Here is a 14,019-nt window from a genome sequence, read left to right as displayed (position 1 = left end):
TATTATTATTATTATTATTATTATTATTATTATTATTATTATATCTTAATATTTTTTTTTAAAAAAAAAAAAGCCAAAAACTTACACATTAGAGTTATCATTTTTATATTATATTATATTATAATTATTATTATTTGTTAACGCAGATTTTCGTTAACTATATTAAAGCCTAAATCGTGATGGATTTGCACAAAAAATAGAAGCAGTAAGGAAAAAATAAGAACAAAAGCTTTTTTACGTGGTTTTGTAATTAAAATTTTGCATAGTCCACGAGTCAATCTTGTTAGATTTTTTATACAATTCAAGGGCCTTTTTCCTAATGAATTTTTCATCCCTTTTTCAGTGTAACATGTTCCTATTTATAGTTACATAGGAGGGCAGTTAATTACAATCACACTGATATCTTACAACAATAATATCTTGAAATTGTGGGATTTGATTACGTCCCACGTAAAATAAATGCGGTTATTATTTGAAAATCATACAGCTGTGATTGGTCCGCTTTTTGTTGGAAACTTGACGCACAGATGGAAAACTGATGTAACAACTCTTAAGTCATATAGGGCCTATCGGCCTAACATCACATTAAAGGCTGAAGGGACATCAATTATCAAGAATTGTTCCATTATAGTTATGCTCCTCAGAGCTTGTCTAAGAGTGAGATGTAGGCGGATTTGTCCTAGAGGTGCAACGCTCTAGCCGGAGAAACCATATAAAAAGCTGGGTGCAGGGGATCAAGTCTTTATGTTGGAGTCCCATTTTCTCATAAGTTGTATTGAACAAGAATGTTTGAGGAAGCTCCATTTCTATCATAGTCTGTGCCACTGTCTTATTTGCGATTTGCACTTCCACAGCCAAGGGGTCATTGTGTGGGAAGTGGTTGTGGCTGGCATCTGCTTCAGTGAATGTTATCGCTGGCTCCCCTACCTGTGGTATTTTTGGTTATAACATTTTCGCGCAACTTGTTGATTTCCTTTAGGCACACTACCCCATTCTTTGTTGGGAACTTGATGCACAAATGGAAAATTGATGTAACAACTTTTAGGTCATATAAGGATGGTCGGCCTAACATAACATTAAAAGCTGAAGGAAAATCAATTATCAGAAATTGTGCCATCATAGTTATGCTCCTCGGAGCTTGTCCAATAGTGAGGGGTAGACAAATTTGTGCAAAAGGTTCAACACTTTGGCCGGAGAAACCATACACCGGTTGGGTACAAGGGATCGCATCTTTGAGTTGGAGCGTCATCTTTTCATATGGTGTTTTGAACAGAATGTTTGTTGAGGCTCCATTGTCTTGTTGGGTTTTGAGCCCTAAATAAAACCCATTTCAATATAATCAGATTTACTTATTAATAAAGATCAGAAATAACATTTTATGTTGCATGGTTCACATGATTTATTTCATGATTATATATATAATGTATGAATTCCATTTAAGTCCAGAACATATGAATTTGTTAATGATTATAGTGTTGTCAGCATAGTGGAATATAATCTTAATTATATGTTCGAAAGTTTATTCCCTGATTTGTCAGAACACTGGATTTAGACTGACATGGTATAATCAGCGATAGGTATTCTTACACCTTGGAAAAGTGTTATGTCCTTTCCAGGACATTGGCAAAGTTTACCAGTATCAAATGTATGGAGTATACATCGGAAGGGACCGATATTGAACTTTGATTAGATATATTAGAATTTACCGTAATATCTATTCAATTCAATATCACATGTTGATCCTAAATCATATGATCTTAATCCTGATATGATTAGGTTCAATCTCAAGAGTGTTATTCGTGTTCTTTGATTTGTTAGTTAAGCCTACTTTTGGGTCAGGGTGATACGTACATTTTGGGAACACGGTAGTGCAATTGAGTGGGAGCGCTAACATACATATGGAATCTATAGCTTCTATCTGGCGAATAGAAAGTAAAGGATGATTTCCTTCGAGCTTAACCAAACGAAAAATAAATGGTGGAGTACTCATTTCACTTAGCTGAAATATCATTTATACATGGTTAAGTGTTTTAAGGATAAAATACATTGTAGGGTGTTACGGTAATTTAATCCCTTTACTGTGTAAATCATCTATATAGAGGATCATTGATCAAATTAGGATTATAACAATGGATAACTAATGACGTATCTATATCGTGGAACATATAAAGCGTTCTATATGAATGAGAGTGCAATTCCAAGTTCTAAGAGTGGATTCAATAAGGAATTAATAAGTTAGGGAATTTACTTGGTAAATTCGGTTCGACTTATTGGAAGCTCGATTATATAGACCCACGGTCCCCATACTAGTTGAGACCATACTGCTTGTAAGACTCAGTTAATTGATTTTAATTAATCAATTATAATTCTAAAAGTTAGACTATGTCTACTTTATGAATTTTCACTAAGCAAGGGCGAAATTGTAAAGAAAAGAGATTCTAGGTTTATTTATTAATTAGGATACTTTATATGTCTAAATTAATAAATATATTAAATAAAAATATTATTTAATAATTATTTTTAAGTTATTAAATAATTAGAATTGGCATTTAAATGGTTAAATTGGAAAAATTGGCATTTTTGAGAAAATGGGAATGAAAAATAACAAAATGGGAAAGTTGCAAAGTGAGGCCCAATTTCCTTATATGGGTCGCCCACTATGCATAGGCTTTTACCATTTTATCTTTCCATTATTTTAGTGCCACACAATTTCTAACCTAAACCTAGAGGGCATTCTATAAATAAAAAGTAATGGCTTCAGGAAACAACACACAATTGCATCTCATTCTTTTCAGAGAGAATTCCTAAGCTGCCACTTTCCTCTCTCTTTTCTTCTCTTCATAATTTCGAAATTCCCTCGAGTGATAGAGTAGTGCCCACACACATCAAGTGGTACCTCAATCATAGTATGTAAGACTGTGGAAAATCAGCATCAAAGAAGGAGAGAAAGAGATCCAGATTCAGATCTTGATAATGCTCTGCTATAGAAAGGAATCAAGGGCTAGAGATCTGAATGGAATGAGTCATTATATTCCGCTGCACCCAATGTAAGGTTTTCTTAAACTCTTATGTGTTTATTTCATTGTTTTAGAATTCATATTAGCATGTTAATGAAACATACTTGGTAGTAAATTTTGATCCTGGTAAAATATTTCCAACAACTGCCACCAGAGCCATGGTAATGATTTACTTTCATGTAATATGAACTAAAACGATGTTTTATATGTTTTGTGTTGATTTGGATGGTTTCATGTTGGTTTATGTGCTTATGTGATGAATATATATGTTGTACGAATTTTTTCCATGAAAAATATTTTTTCTATTTTTGAAAATATTTTATTTGGATTTCTTGTGAAAAATTAAGCAATTTTTTTTTTTACGGAACTTAATGCCGATGAAAAACGAAAAAGTTATGAATTTTGAAATATCGAGAAACAATGGTGTCGAGGTTGGTGCTCATGCGCACCAGACCCTCGGTCACCAAACCCTCCTTGCGCGCGCGTGTAACGAGCCTCACGCCCAGACGCACCCTGTAGGTGATCGAGTTTTCTCGGTCAGGCATGCTGCACGCGCCAAGTTTACTCGGCATCCTCTCCAGCTCTGCGCGCGCCCAAGGCTGCATGCAACCTTCCTGGGCTGCACGTGCAACCAACCCAAAAATTGCAATTTTTTGGGTTTTTTCCCCAAAATCCAATTTTTTTATGTGATTGTTTTCCAAAATTCAATTTTTCCAATTTTAAATATTTTCAATTTGAAATATTTCCAATTTTAAAATATTTTCAATTTGGAATTTTTCCAATTTGGAATATTTCCAATTTTAAATATTTCCTATTATGGTCAGATTTAAAAATTTGTTAACTTCTTTAATATTTATATATTATTTAATTATAAGATTAGATATTTTGATATTTAACATATGTTAAATTAAAAGATAATTTTGTCTTTTTATTTAAAATATTATATTAAAATTATCTTATATGACAAATTAAATAATTAATAAATTTGAAATTAACATAGATATTTTTATAGATACACTTACCATAATATTTTCAAATTCGAAATTTGTTATTTTGTTAAATATTTAATTATTTATAAATTATAAGTTTAAAAATGATATTTTTCTATATATATCATTTTTTTTCTTATTGGAAATTTATAAGTCATATCTTAAATATTTAAATAACTTAGATATTTTTGTAGAAATTTGAATATTGCTTAGTTTAGATATTTTGACATATAATTATGGTAATTATTATTCATTTGTTATTTTATTCCTAAAATAATAATTATCTAACCAAATCTATTTTAAAATTGGTTTATTTTATTAAATTATAAAATTTGAAAGTGATATTGAAGATTCTTTCTTTCAAATCATTGATCTTATTTGATATTTAATTTGATTTGATTCAAATAAACCTAGATATTTTAAAATAAGTTTCTTTTTTGAGATTTTAAGGTTTGTTTTAACAACCCTAAAATTTCAAAAAAAAAAAAATTATTTGGTTAGTTTAAGAATAATAATTTAATTATATTAATATCTTATTTCACATTTGTTACATGAACAATGTTTGTTTAATTTATATTGTTTATTGAAAAAAAAATTTTAACAAACCAATTATTTATTTGATCTAAATTGCTATGATTAACTTGTTGACAGATCCAATGATCTGATTTTAATCATAGTCCAATTGTCAATAGATCTTATAAATAATTTGTAACAAGTAAATTTTGTACTTCTTTCATCTGTGTAAACCTAGTAACATGATAGGGCCCATCCAAATCATTTGACATGTGTGCGCCTATATGTTTGCTATTGGGCTTAGATGCATATAGGAAGCCCATTTAAGTTTTACTAAGTAAATGGACTAGGTTGCTAAAATAAAATTTGACATGAGTAATTTTATTTAGGCCCAATTAGATTTGGGCTTATTCAATGAATAACAATTGTTTATTTAAAGGTTAAATTCCTCTCTTTTGGGCCTTGTGTGAGAGTTGGGGGCCAATAGAAGTGGATGCGACATACTGAACCCAACTCCCCCTCACATGAACTACTCCAATTGTGAAGGCCCATGTAACACCCTAACTAACTTAGGCGTATTACGTGATTTTTAAACGTACTGTGCAGCTCGTTGCTAATCAACGAGGTTTATGGAAAAACGTGATTAATTAAAATTTTGCTTTTTCATTAAACTTATAAACCATATTACAAAAGACTCGGGATCCCGATTATAAAATCATTTACAAAAAGTTTAACTGTTTAACCATTACATAAAAATAAAAGTCGTCTAACGACCAGTTACAAAAATTCAGCCTTGCTGTCCCGAGGATCGTACGCTCCAGGCCTAACCGCCCCGACATGTACAATCTCATAAGCTCGCTCACGGTCCATCAGCTATAGCCTTGCTTTTACCTACACATGAACATAAACTGTGAGTCGACAGACTCAGTAAGAAAAGCATAATAATACTCATACATGATACTAACTGCCGTGTCCAACACGATACTGAGTCCCGCTACTGCCATGTCCAACATGGTACTGAGCCACTACTGCCATGTCCAACATGGTACCGAGTTACGAACGTTCATAGGGACGGTACTATTGACACGTAACAACACGATCGGTCGAGCCGGTCATACTCGAGGCTGCGGTCATACTCCGGCTGTCTGCAGACGGGATACGTCAATAGCACGGAACCACCAACCAAGTGTCGGCTGATCGGTCAAACCGGTCATACTCATTTCTTGGTCATACTCCGGCTGTACCGACGTGACAGGGTTGGATGGTTCGAATCCAACATACAACTAATGTAATCTACTCGGCTTCCTACATGCTCGCTAAACATGTAATCTACATATGCATACTGTTATACTAATCTTACCTGGATTCCGATTTCGGGTGTGCGGTCAACCCGACGAATCGAAGCTGAGCGGCGGATTACTGGCTCCTAAACCATAAAAATCACAACGCTATAAGTGACACGCTAAATCACTTCCCGGGGACTAAAACTCGAAACTAAAAGTTTCCCTATCGATAAAAAGCATGGCAATACCCCTAAAAACCCAAAAACGAGGAAAACTAGGGTTCTGAAAAATCCCCCATCCGAAGATCGGTTGCCCAACCGAATTCCGGTTCGGGAAAATCAGACCCCCATCCGGAATTCGGATGCTCAATCGAATTCCGGTTCCTCGCAAAGAACCTCAAAAATCATAACTTGCACAAATCAACCCCAAATCACATGAAACCTTCCGGACACATGTTCTATACCTCCCCTAGAACATTTCTAAGGCAACAAAACCACTCAGATTGCACGAATTCAAAAATCACCATTAGAGCTCAAGCTTTGAGTTCTAAACTCAAACTTGAGCAAACCTAGCTAGCATGCAATAAAATTCATCTAAACTTACTTAAACAAGCTTAACTAAGCCTCTGAAAACAATCAAAAACATTAACAATAACCCAGCAACAGATTACACAATTCATCTTCAAAATCACATATTTGCATATAAAAAGTTATGGCTTGCTCAACCTAAAAATCATGCATCAAAACAACATTAAAGCACCCTAATCTAACAAGCTTCAACCTCTGCAACTAACCTCAAATCACAGCAGCAAGAATCACATAAAAATCCAACATGCATCATCACATTTTCACACATTTTCATGAATTACAAAAGGAAGAGTTTAGAGACTTTACCTAGGATGAAGAACACTTAGAATGCAATAGAAATAGCTTGAAAATTCAGAAATTCCAGCCCTAGAATCACCCTACCAGCCGAGAGAGGAAGAGAGGAAAAGAGAGAGCCTTTTTTGAAATTTTTCTATTTTTCTAAGTTGAATGAGAAAATGAGTAAAAAGGAATCTTTAAACATTAATTTCCTTCAGCCAAATAACATGCATAAATTAAACATTTATTTCATTTAATAAACTCATATAATACAAAACACTAATGGGGCAAAAAGACCATTTTGCCCCTCCACCATAAAATCATGAAAACCAAACTAAAGGGGTATTTTTGGGAAATTCTAAATTCCCGGCCATTCCCGACATTCCCAATGTCTAAAACCCGTCCCCAAAATACTAACATACTAAGTTGTGATTTCTACTGAGCCAAACGCCGAGTTCCAAAATACCGGACACCGGAAATGCGAAATATAAAAGCTACTGATAACATACTCATGCATATCTGAATTCCATAAATATCCATAATAAATTATTTAAATGGCTATAAATAATTTCATGATTAAACATAAACAACTGCTAATTTCCAAATTAACTAAGCGGGCTTTACAACTATCCCCCCCTTAAAAGGATTTCGTCCCCGAAATCTAACCTGAATAACTCTGGATATTGAGCTCGCATATCTGACTCAAGCTCCCAGGTGGCTTCTTCCACCTTACTGTTTCTCCAGAGAACCTTGACCAACGCTATGGTCTTATTCCGAAGGACTTTATCCTTTCTATCCAGGATCTGCACTGGCTGTTCCTCATAAGACATATCTGACTGAAGCTGAAGGCTCTCATAACTGAGTATATGAGAGGGGTCTGAAACGTATTTTCTCAACATTGAGACATGAAATACGTTGTGCACTGCTGATAAAGCTGGAGGCAATGCTAACCGATATGCCACTTGACCTATCTTCTCGAGAATCTCAAAAGGTCCTGTAAACCTAGGGCATAATTTGCCTCTTTTCCCGAAACGTTTAATCCCCTTCATCGGAGATACTCGCAAAAACACATGGTCCCCTACTCGGAACTCAACATCCCTACGTTTCGGACCGCGTAACTCTTCCGTCCGCTCTGTGAGGCAAGCATTCTAGCTTTAATCTTTTCTATTGCCTCATTGGTCCGCTGAACTGACTCTGGACCTAGGTATTTCCTCTCCCCTGTCTCATCCCAGTGGATAGGGGATCTACATTTTCTACCGTACAACAGTTCGTAGGGTGCCATCCCTATCGTACTCTGGTAACTGTTGTTGTACGAAAATTCTATTAACGGTAGATATTTACTCCATGAACCCTCAAAGTCCATAACACAGGCTCTCAACATATTCTCCAATATCTGAATTGTCCTTTCGGACTGACCATCTGTCTGAGGATGGAATGATGTACTGAATTTCAGCTTTGTACCCACTGCCCGTTGCAAACTTTGCCAAAATTTGGAGGTGAATTTCGGATCCCTGTCCGAAACTATAGACTTCGGTACCCCGCGAAGTCTTACTATCTCTCTGACGTGCAGTTCTGCCAACTGATCCACTGAAAATGTTGTTCTAACCGGCAGAAAGTGAGCAGATTTCGTAAATCGATCCACCACTACCCAGATGGAATCAAATAAACCCATGGTCCTAGGTAACCCGACCACAAAATCCATCGTAATATCCTCCCATTTCCATTCTGGTAGGGTTAGAGGCTGCAACAATCCTGCTGGTCTCTGGTGTTCAGCCTTAATCTGCTGACAAGTGAGGCATCTCGATACGAATTCTACCAAATTCTTCTTCATACCGCTCCACCAGAAGTACGGTTCCAAATCTTGGTACATCTTGGTGGTGCCGGGATGCAGAGAATACGGGGTAGAATGAGCCTCCTCAAAGATCTCATTTCTAAGTTCCACACTGTTCGGAACACAAACTCTGGCTTAATACAAAAGCATCCCACTATCTGATACTGAAAAGTCCTTGGCTTGACCAGCCAACACCTCATCTCGGATTTTCACTAACTCCGGATCTGTCATCTGAGCGACTTTTATTCTTTCCAACAGATCAGATTGCAGCGTCAAGTTGTGAAGCTGACCTACCACAAACTCAATGCTGGATCTAACCATATCCTCTGCTAGCTGAGGTGAGATCTGAATCATATTAGCTACCTCCCGGGACCCTTTCTGCTCAGTGCATCAGCCACTACGTTGGCTTTTCCGGGATGATAGAGGATCTCACAATCATAATCCTTCACTAATTCCAACCGACGCCTTTGTCTCATGTTCAAATCTTTCTGAGTAAAGAAATACTTGAGACTTTTATGGTCGGTATAGATCTCACACTTCTCCCCATAAAGGTAATGCCGCCAAATCTTCAGTGCAAAAACCACTGCGGCCGGTTCTAAATCATGAGTCGGGTATCGCTGTTCATAATCCTTTAACTGACGAGAGGCATAAGCGATAACCCGATCGGCTTGCATCAATACGCACCCTAAACCCTGTTTGGATGCGTCACAGTAGACTACGAACTTCTCCTTGTCCGAAGGCAAAGCTAGTACCGGAGCAGTAATCCACCTCTGTTTCAGCTCCTGAAAACTAGCTTCGCATTTATCTGACCAGATAAATCGCTGATTCTTCTTTGTAAGCTCGGTTAGGGGCATTGAAATTTTGGAGAACCCCTCCATGAACCTACGGTAGTACCCAGCTAATCCCAAGAAGCTCCTAATGTCTGTCACTGTCTTCGGTCTCGGCCAATCCCTAACGGATTCAATCCTCCCGGGATCCACCTTGATCCCATCTTTGCTTACCATGTGCCCTAGGAAGGACACCTAAGATAGCCAGAACTTACATTTCTTGAACTTGGCATAAAATTTATGTTCTCGAAGCCGTTGCAGTACCATCTGAAGATGTAACTCATGCTCCTCTTCTGATTGAGAGTACACGAGGATGTCGTCGATAAACACAATCACACAGATATCGAGGAAATCCTTGAACACTCTATTCATCAGGTCCATGAATGCTGCAGGAGCATTGGTTAGCCCGAATGACATAACCAGAAACTCGTAGTGTCCATACCTAGTGCGGAAAGCCGTCTTCGGAATGTCCTCCTCTCGGATTCTCAACTGATGATAACCCGAACGGAGATCAATCTTAGAAAAGACCGTCTTCCCCTGAAGCTGATCGAACAAGTCCTCGATCCTAGGTAATGGATATTTATTCTTCACCGTCAGCTTGTTCAGTTCTCTGTAGTCGATGCACATCCTCATAGATCCATCCTTCTCTTGACGAACAAAACCGGGGCTCCCCAGGGTGACACACTGGGCCGAATGAACCCTATGTCAAGCAATCCTTGGAGCTGAATCTTTAATTCCTTAAGTTCAGCTGGAGCCATCCTATACGGGGCTTTGGAAACCGGATCCACCCCTGGTGCCAAGTCAATCACGAAATCGATCTCCCGCTGAGATGGTAACCTTGGAAGTTCCTCGGGAAAAACATCCAAAAATTCCCGAACCACTCTGATGTCCTCTGGCCGAATGGTGTCTGGCCGAGTGGTGTCCACCACCACGGCCAGAAACCCTAAGCACCCACCGTGCAACAATTCTCTCGCTGACATAGCCGAGATCACCGGGATCCGAGATCCCTGAACTGAAAACACAAACACAAACGGTTCTTCACTTTCCGGTTGGAAGACCACCATCTTCCTTTTACAGTCAATGCTCGCCGAATATTTAGATAGGAAATCCATTCCTAAAATAATATCGAATTCGACTACACTCATCTCTACCAGATCAGCACTTAACTCTCTATCATCTATCCTGATCGGCATAGACCTAATCCACCTATTGGAGATAACCAATTCTCCGCCAGGTAACGGGGTTCCAAACCCTGATTCATATCTATCAAAGGGTCTACCCAATTTACTAGAGATTCTAGCAGCCACACAAAAACAACCTTGACCCAAGCACTCACCCGGAGAATGCCTCTTACTAATAAGACACTCCAGTAAAAATAACGGGTCTTAATACTACCCCGACGATCGTCTTGATTCTGGTTCCCTCGGAACCTCTTGTTCTGCCTCGAGCCACTAGATGCAGTGGATGATTCGTCCTCCAGTCCATGGCCGAACCACTACCTCCCCTGCTGAAACCTGACGCAGGAGGGGTAGGAGCCCCGCCACATTCCGGAGTCCTAACTGATTCCACATACATCTAACTGCGCCCTCAGCTCACCATGCTTTCTCCGCCATCTCAGCATAGATGGTCTTATCGTCGGTAGTGATCATAAGGTCGTACTTGATCTTCACATTAAGTCCATCGAAATATTTTCCTTCTTACTGGAATCGGTTGGCAAAAATCCCGAGGCTAACCTCGCCAACCGGTTGAATTGAGTAATATATTCCGTCATGCTCCTATTCTCTCGCTGGGTCAGGTGGGCGAACTCTTTCCTCTTGGCGCTTCTGACCGCCTCGTTATAACATTTAACACTGAAGAGTTCCTAAAACCTTTCCCAGGTCATAGAGATGACGTCATGGATCTGAGACACCATGTCCCACCAGACCAGAGCGTCTTCTTAAAACTGAAAAGTGGCACTCACCACTCTGTCGTTCCCGGTGACATCCATAAAGTTCAAGATCTTGGTGATCACCGTCAGCCACTGCTCGGCTTTCATCACGTCCGGACCTCTCAGGAAAACCGGAGGTGCCTGCTTCCGGAACCCCTCGTACCAAGGTTCCAATCTAATGGCCGCCACCACTATCTCGGCACAGGCGGCAGGGGCGGGTGCCACCGGAACTACGGCACCTGGAACCGGCAAGAAAGCACCCCGCTCGTCTCAACCTCTGAATCTCGAGATCTTGCTCTTCTATCCGGGCTTGCATTTCAACAAACCTAACTTCCTAATTCTGGCTTCCTGATTGACTTGGGCAGCCTGCGGCGAGTTAACATCCTCCAACCGCGAACCCTGCCCCTGGGACCTCTACCTCGGCCCAAAACACTTGAGGGGAACTGAGCTCCTCGACCTTGATCTGACCCGACTGAGATGCCCTGACTCCTAATATTTCGTCTGGCGTCCATCTAGTCTGAACCGCCTCAAAATCCCGAGTTGGCACTTCAGGTCACGATCATCGAGAGCTTACTAATGCCGCTTAATTTGGAAATTAAAAACGAAACATGCGCCTATTCTACTATCAGGCTACTAACATGCTTCCTAACAGGCTTTTCTTTTTCATAACTGAATAAAATAAACTACTAAAGCAATAAAGGCTTACTGAACCGTGAACCGAGCTAACTGCTGATGATGATTGTACATGTCGTGACGATCTTCGGAAGACAACCTGGCGGCTCTGATACCAAATTGTAACACCCTAACTAACTTAGGCGTATTACGTGATTTTTAAACGTACTGTGCAGCTCGTTGCTAATCAACGAGGTTTATGGAAAAACGTGATTAATTAAAATTTTGCTTTTTCATTAAACTTATAAACCATATTACAAAAGACTCGGGATCCCGATTATAAAATCATTTACAAAAAGTTTAACTGTTTAACCATTACATAAAAATAAAAGTCGTCTAACGACCAGTTACAAAAATTCAGCCTTGCTGTCCCGAGGATCGTACGCTCCAGGCCTAACCGCCCCGACATGTACAATCTCATAAGCTCGCTCACGGTCCATCAGCTATAGCCTTGCCTTTACCTACACATGAACATAAACTGTGAGTCGACAGACTCAGTAAGAAAAGCATAATAATACTCATACATGATACTAACTGCCGTGTCCAACACGATACTGAGTCCCGCTACTGCCATGTCCAACATGGTACTGAGCCACTACTGCCATGTCCAACATGGTACTGAGTTCTGAACGTTCATAGGGACGGTACTATTGACACGTAACAACCTGATCGGTCGAACCGGTCATACTCCGGCTGCTGGTCATACTCCAGCCTGTACCGACGTGTTACTATATCCTCCTGATCGGTCGAACCGGTCATACTCCGGCTGCTGGTCATACTCCAGCCTGTACCGACGGGATACGTCAATAGCACGGAACCACCAACCAAGTGTCAGCCTGATCGGTCAAACCGGTCATACTCCGGCTGCTGGTCATACTCCAGCCTGTACCGACGTGACAGGGTTGGATGGTTCGAAGCCAACATACAACTAATGTAATCTAATAGGCTTCCTACATGCTCGCTAAACATGTAATCTACATATGCATACTGTTATACTAATCTTACCTGGATTCCGATTTCAGGTGTGCCGGTCAACCCGACCTGGAACCGAAGCCGAGCGGCGGACATCGGCTCCTAAACCATAAAAATCACAACGCTATAAGTGACACGCTAAATCACTTCCCGGGGACTAAAACTCGAAACTAAAAGTTTCCCTATCGATAAAAAGCATGGCAATACCCCTAAAAACCCAAAAACGAGGAAAACTAGGGTTCTGAAAAATCCCCCATCCGGAAGACCGGTTGCCCAACCGGAATTCCGGTTCTGGGAAAATCAGGACCCCCATCCGGAATTCCGGATGCTCAACCGGAATTCCGATTCCTCGCAGGCAGCAACCTCAAAAAATCATAACTTGCACAAATCAACCCCAAATCACATGAAACCTTCCAGACCTGTTCTATACCTCCCCTAGAACATTTCTAAGGCAACAAAACCACTCAGATTGCACGAATTCAAAAATCACCATTAGAGCTCAAGCTTTGAGTTCTAAACTCAAACTTGAGCAAACCTAGCTAGCATGCAATAAAATTCATCTAAACTTACTTAAACAAGCTTAACTAAGCCTCTGAAAACAATCAAAAACATTAACAATAACCCAGCAACAGATTACACAATTCATCTTCAAAATCACATATTTGCATATAAAAAGTTATGGCTTGCTCAACCTAAAAATCATGCATCAAAACAACATTAAAGCACCCTAATCTAACAAGCTTCAACCTCTGCAACTAACCTCAAATCACAGCAGCAAGAATCACATAAAAATCCAACATGCATCATCACATTTTCACACATTTTCATGAATTACAAAAGGAAGAGTTTAGAGACTTTACCTAGGATGAAGAACACTTAGAATGCAATAGAAATAGCTTGAAAATTCAGAAATTCCAGCCCTAGAATCACCCTACCAGCCGAGAGAGGAAGAGAGGAAAAGAGAGAGCCTTTTTTTAAATTTTTCTATTTTTCTAAGTTAAATGAGAAAATGAGTAAAAAGGAATCTTTAAACATTAATTTCCTTCAGCCAAATAACATGCATAAATTAAACATTTATTTCATTTAATAAACTCATATAATACAAAACACTAATGGGGCAAAAAG

Source organism: Cannabis sativa, chromosome 5, assembly GCF_029168945.1.
Source record: "Cannabis sativa cultivar Pink pepper isolate KNU-18-1 chromosome 5, ASM2916894v1, whole genome shotgun sequence".
In the NCBI taxonomy this organism is placed as follows: Eukaryota; Viridiplantae; Streptophyta; class Magnoliopsida; order Rosales; family Cannabaceae; genus Cannabis; species Cannabis sativa.
This window is presented reverse-complemented; position numbering follows the sequence as displayed.